This window comes from Teleopsis dalmanni, chromosome X, assembly GCF_002237135.1.
Source record: "Teleopsis dalmanni isolate 2A chromosome X, ASM223713v2, whole genome shotgun sequence".
Taxonomy (NCBI): domain Eukaryota; kingdom Metazoa; phylum Arthropoda; class Insecta; order Diptera; family Diopsidae; genus Teleopsis; species Teleopsis dalmanni.
This window is the reverse complement of record NC_051848.1, coordinates 55,975,680-55,981,858: the sequence shown is the minus strand read 5'-3', so window position 1 is coordinate 55,981,858 and position 6,179 is coordinate 55,975,680. Positions and strand designations below refer to the sequence as shown.

At 28.3% G+C, this 6,179-nt stretch overlaps 1 long non-coding RNA gene across 1 annotated transcript; it reads left to right on the top strand.

Moving 5' to 3' along the window:
- The first annotated feature begins 3,966 nt into the window (after nt 1-3,966).
- Nucleotides 3,967-5,370, top strand: LOC119661844. The gene is made up of 4 exons (XR_005250621.1): nt 3,967-4,198; nt 4,271-4,620; nt 4,693-5,042; nt 5,115-5,370. It is a non-coding gene; the product is annotated as an uncharacterized LOC119661844 (long non-coding RNA).
- Nucleotides 5,371-6,179: the final 809 nt, after the last annotated feature.

The following is a 6,179-nucleotide window of genomic DNA, read 5'->3' as shown; positions in this document are numbered from 1 at the left end:
CGCTTAGTGCAGTTGCTCCAATGGTTTTATTGACGCTGTTCTGTTGTTTTTAAACAATTGAATAGGAGAAAATTCACTGCTTTCAAGTCAAACCTTGGATTGATAAGTGAAGTCTGTTTACCGAAGTCTGTTCCATCGAAAGCAACCGCTGATCGTTGCTGTTTAGTCTTTAAGGGAGGTCGTATAGACACTATATTTTTGTTGCTTAAACCATATGGTTACGTAGGAAACTGCAAATATAATTTTACGTATCTTATCAATAATTTTGTTACAGGTCAGTCTTTTATAAATCTGACACTTTTTCGACGTTATCATCTCCAATTTCGCTGAAATTTTTTTTATGAACTCCTTTCATAAAATAAGAATACCCGCATCTCAGAAAAAATTTTGAAATTTTTCTCCCAGAATATATGAACCTATGGGGTTTTGAGAATTAACATTGTAAACGTCCATACCTCAGGCTCTGTAAATGATAGAAACATGAAATTCGCTGCGGTTTAAGCATAAGTGATTGATCTTTTTAGAAAAAGTTTAATCAATTAATATTAATATTAATTAATACTAATCGTAACATTTCGTAACATAGCTTCTTTGTAAAATTGCGTCCAAGTAAGACGCTTTACATATAGGAAGTAAAATTATACATAACAGATCTCTGCATAAAAACAGTTTTAAAATAAATATAACCAACTGCAAAAATATAAGTTGTTTCCAAATAAAGCTGTGGTTTATAATCTCGTTCCAATTTAAAAAGCATGGCAAGTGCTTTGATTAGTGACACTAATTAAATAAAAAGTGACAAAAAACCTGGAACTTGTGCATTGGAAGTTTATATAGCCTTGGCTACTTGTAAAAAGCACAATTAGGCATTATTTGTAATTTGATAGGCACGAATTCTAAGCCTAGAACTTGCAGTCCAACAAACTATATATACGGACTATAAAATTATCAAATAAAAATTCGAATATTTCATAAGAACACTGATGATGAGTACTTGGCAATACTCGAAATAACATTGTATGGTCAGCCAAATGTCAATAAATTTGTCAAATTTCTGTTGTAATAAAGATTTACTGTTCGAACCCTTCTAGTTTCTTTTCGTCATCAACCGTCTTAATCGTTTGATTTCAAAAAAAAAAAAATGTATGTCCCGAAAATTTTCATTTTATATATTAAATTTAGATTCCATGTCAAATTTTACTAGGAAATAATGAAAATTGGCATTATTTTTTGAAATTTTTTTTTGGTTTTTCCCGCACTATACATCCAACATAATAAATCATTGATTGTGAATCTCTGCAATTAGTTTGACGGTTAATATTAGAACTGAGGTATAAATAATCTTAATTGTTTTAACCTCTTTCTAAAAACTTGAGTCAATTATCTTGTCTTATCTTATCAATAAACAAATTTTAAGTTTCTATTATTTATAGAGCCTGAGATACGGCCGTTTCAAAATTTGTTTAGAACGCTAATTCTGAAAATCCCAGATTATATATGGGTCGTATATATAATCAATATATTTATAACGTTATAAATTTCAGTATAATTCACTACTCTCTATGTTTAGATATTTTTATTTATATTCTATAATTAAAGATCGAGTACAATTGGAAATAAATTAATTAAAAGTTTCATGTACTGTATTCTGTATTGAATATAATAATAATTTAAAGCTACTTTAAATAACATATTACAGTAATCTCCCCTATAACGCGGTACCCTTATAAAGCGTTTTCATACTACACGATTTCAAACCCCCGTATAACACTGGCAAATCCACTATAAAATGCGGGGATTTGTACCGTTTATAATTAGCTTTGTGAGCCTTTGCACGTTTGTATATGGGTAATACAGGAATAGCGCTATAATGCGTTTTTCTATAACGTGGAACCAATCTACCGCGTTATAGGGTTGGATTACTGTGTATGAAATATTAAAGTAAATTTATAGTATTTCGTTAATTACGTGCTAGGAACAGGACAATCATAAGAATAATGTGAAACGTTTCCGATTCTTGGAAATGTTAACAATAACGCCCATGTACTTAACAGTTGTATTATATTTACTTTGCAGTCATTGGAAAACTTATAATAAAACTATCTGAAATTTCAATCTGAAGAACTACTACATACTGACGTGATGTGATGCTGATAGAATTTGGACAACAGCAATATGAACAATAAGGGTAAATACATGTTTGAACTTCAACTTAATATCAATTTTTTGAATTGAGACTCTCGAAAGCTATTTTTATAAGTAAATTATTGATGAAAGATACTGTTATCTTTATAGTTACGTATTGTTGCGTCATAACAGACATAACAACGTCCATCAAGGTTTTATCATCATTCGCCAGGAACAGTCAGGAACGTTGTGGATGTAAAGTCGTCATTACAAATTATCCACAGTCGTGTTTTGGATAAAGTAACTTCTACTTAACCAACTATTTATGATAATTCTAGAACTACTAGCGACAACTTATTACTGGTCAGTTCAGGTAACTGTAACTAAGGGCAAACAATATTTATGTGTTTAAAGTCATTTTCACAATTGGATTTTGGGGTTCGTCTTGGTAGTTATGGCTGATACCTGAAGTTACAAATATACCATGCTAGAACATATATTTTTACCAGGTTGCATTTTCAAACGGCTGTTAGGACCTGTGAAACTCTAAAAGGGTTACGTTGGATTGAATCCTTACCCTGAACGGAACTAGAGTGTTGATATTAAGCCATAACTATGTGTGCTTATCTAAATAATTGTAGAAATAAAGTTAATTGAATTGTTGATTTTTGTATAATTTCAAAGTAAATACAAATGTTAATAAATGTATTTTATATAAAACATATTTTTGTAACTTATATAAAATATGCACTTTCAATGCACAAGAGAAACACTAAAGAAATCATTAATGCAATAAATAAGTACCATACTGGTACATATGTATATTGATTGATTGTACACATTTATCTGAGTACTCATTAATGAAATGATATAAAATAAATATAATAAAAAAAAAAAATTTCAAAACTCCGAGCAATGGGAAGAAGTCGTGCCGTATAAACTTAGATCTGCCATATACTTTGAAGAAAGTACCAAATTCAAAAAAAAATAAGTAAAACTTAAGTGCAGTACTCAATGTATTCATATGGTATATTGAACTAACACATTTATGCAGATTTTTTTATAAAAATGATTTTTATTACTTGAAATATATATCTAATATTAGTAATACTAAATATAATAGTGTTCAAGCGATCTATTTACTTGGAAGCACATGCACAAATTATAAATTGTATTTTCTTTTTAATAAAAAGTAAAACACAACTGATTCGTTTTATACTTCTTTATTGAATGATAAAAATGAGAACAATATAACTTATGTCTAAACCTTAAGATCTAAGCATCACTTCCAGCTTCGCTTCTAAACATTACCATAAAAGGCAATGTTTCACAAAAGATACTTTAATGCTGGGCTTGCAATTTGCAGATCTCACTTCCAGCCTTTGCTCTACTGAGCTTATGTTTACAATAAAATGATATATTTACGTTAAATAAGAAATCTGGAAGTGTATGCACTACATTATATATTTAAGGTATATTAGTTAGGGGTAAGACTATGTCACTCAGACGTCATTATACATTAAACAGTCCACTAAATTATATTTAAAATAAATACAATGCAAATTAAATTTTTAGTAAAAACTATTAAATTATAAAAAAACTATTTTTATTTCTTATATTATATTATGACACAAAATATAAACATTATTTATTGTTTAAAATATATTATTTATATTACTTTGTCCGTTTGAGTCGTCACTATTTTATTCCTTTCTTTTGACTGACTTTAGATTTTTATGAAGAATGGCTAAAATCATTTTTGAAAGATTGAAGATTAGATTAAGCAATCGAATTACATTTTCTAAAATTCTTAAAAAATTTCCACCAAATATTAAACATCTATGTGATAATGTCATACTCGTTCTCCAAATATTAAATATCTAGACTGCATATAAATTGAACTGAAACTAAGCTAATCCTCAAAGTTATCAATGCAAATGGATTCTGAATTCTGAATTTTGAATACTGAATTAAGAGGTCAACATATGTATATTTGACTATATATGAAAAATACATCAAATCCATCGGCTGTAATAGAAATGGCATGGACTTGTGTCGGCACAGATTTAAGGTAGGTTTACACTGATAATATTATTAAAGTTAGATAAGTTAATTAATAAAATGATTAAATTATTTATTACAGCTAATTAGAGATATCACAAAATGTTCGTAAAATCGAATTTATCTGTATCAAAAAATCTTTTGGAAATGTTGGTTCATCATGTTTGGGTGGAAGATAGCAGTGAAGGATTGCAAACCATATTTGTGATAATGTCATACTCGTTCTTCAAATATTAAATATCCAGACTGCATATAAATTGAACTGAAACTAAGCTAATCCTCAAAGTTATCAATGCAAATGGATTCTGAATTCTGAATTTTGAATACTGAATTAAGAGGTCAACATATGTATATTTGACTATATATGAAAAATACATCAAATCCATCGGCTGTAATAGAAATGGCATGGACTTGTGTCGGCACAGATTTAAGGTAGGTTTACACTGATAATATTATTAAAGTTAGATAAGTTAATTAATAAAATGATTAAATTATTTATTACAGCTAATTAGAGATATCACAAAATGTTCGTAAAATCGAATTTATCTGTATCAAAAAATCTTTTGGAAATGTTGGTTCATCATGTTTGGGTGGAAGATAGCAGTGAAGGATTGCAAACCATATTTGTGATAATGTCATACTCGTTCTTCAAATATTAAATATCCAGACTGCATATAAATTGAACTGAAACTAAGCTAATCCTCAAAGTTATCAATGCAAATGGATTCTGAATTCTGAATTTTGAATACTGAATTAAGAGGTCAACATATGTATATTTGACTATATATGAAAAATACATCAAATCCATCGGCTGTAATAGAAATGGCATGGACTTGTGTCGGCACAGATTTAAGGTAGGTTTACACTGATAATATTATTAAAGTTAGATAAGTTAATTAATAAAATGATTAAATTATTTATTACAGCTAATTAGAGATATCACAAAATGTTCGTAAAATCGAATTTATCTGTATCAAAAAATCTTTTGGAAATGTTGGTTCATCATGTTTGGGTGGAAGATAGCAGTGAAGGATTGCAAACCATATTTGTGATAATGTCATACTCGTTCTCCAAATATTCAATATCTAGACTGCATATAAATTGAACTGAAACTAAGCTAATCTTCTAAGTTATCAATGCAAATGGATTCTGAATTCTGAATTTTGAATACTCAATTAAGAGGTCAACATATGTATATTTGACTATTTATGAAAACTATATCAAATGCATCGGCAAAATAAAAATAATTAGTTTTAAAATAATAGCTTAAATATATGCAATATATTATACATAAATAAATATATTAAATTTATATTTTAAAATTTTTTTAAAGACAACAGAGGACGTTTCCGTCGTGTTAAGAATGAAGTTAGAAATTATTGTTCTGCTAAAGTTTTTAATTAATTAATTCATCTTTTTGTTTTATTCTAATTTATATGCATTTTACTGTATTAAAAGGAAAGTTTGTTTACAAAAAATACAGACAAAATCTTAGCTGACAATCGAAAGACCTGATCAACGGAAACTCTTTCATTTGGTCTTGCGAAAGACCGTAAACAGCTTTCAGTTTTGCGCAAGATCGCCGTCAGAATACAAATGTTCTTTCAAACGATCCTTCCAAAGATTTTTAAGTGTGGTGACCTGAAAGATCGTTACAAAATTTCCCTGTAAATGTAAATAAAGTCAAAAATAGCATTTTGCTGTTCCTCTATGTTATAATAGTTTTTCTTTATGCAAAAAGAGAAAAACTTGTACACAAGGTTATCTTTAAAGATTGTTTTATGGAAAATCCCCACAATTTTAGATGCAATATTACGGATAAAAGTTGTAAGTATTAGTTAATTGTTAAATATTGAAGTTGTGTTTTAATATTTGTACAAGAAAGACATGAAAGTATTTATATCAGATTCAGTCAAATAGTGAGTTCATATAAAACTATTAATAATGGTGATATTATATCAACAATATTGGGTTGTAAATCAATGGAAGTC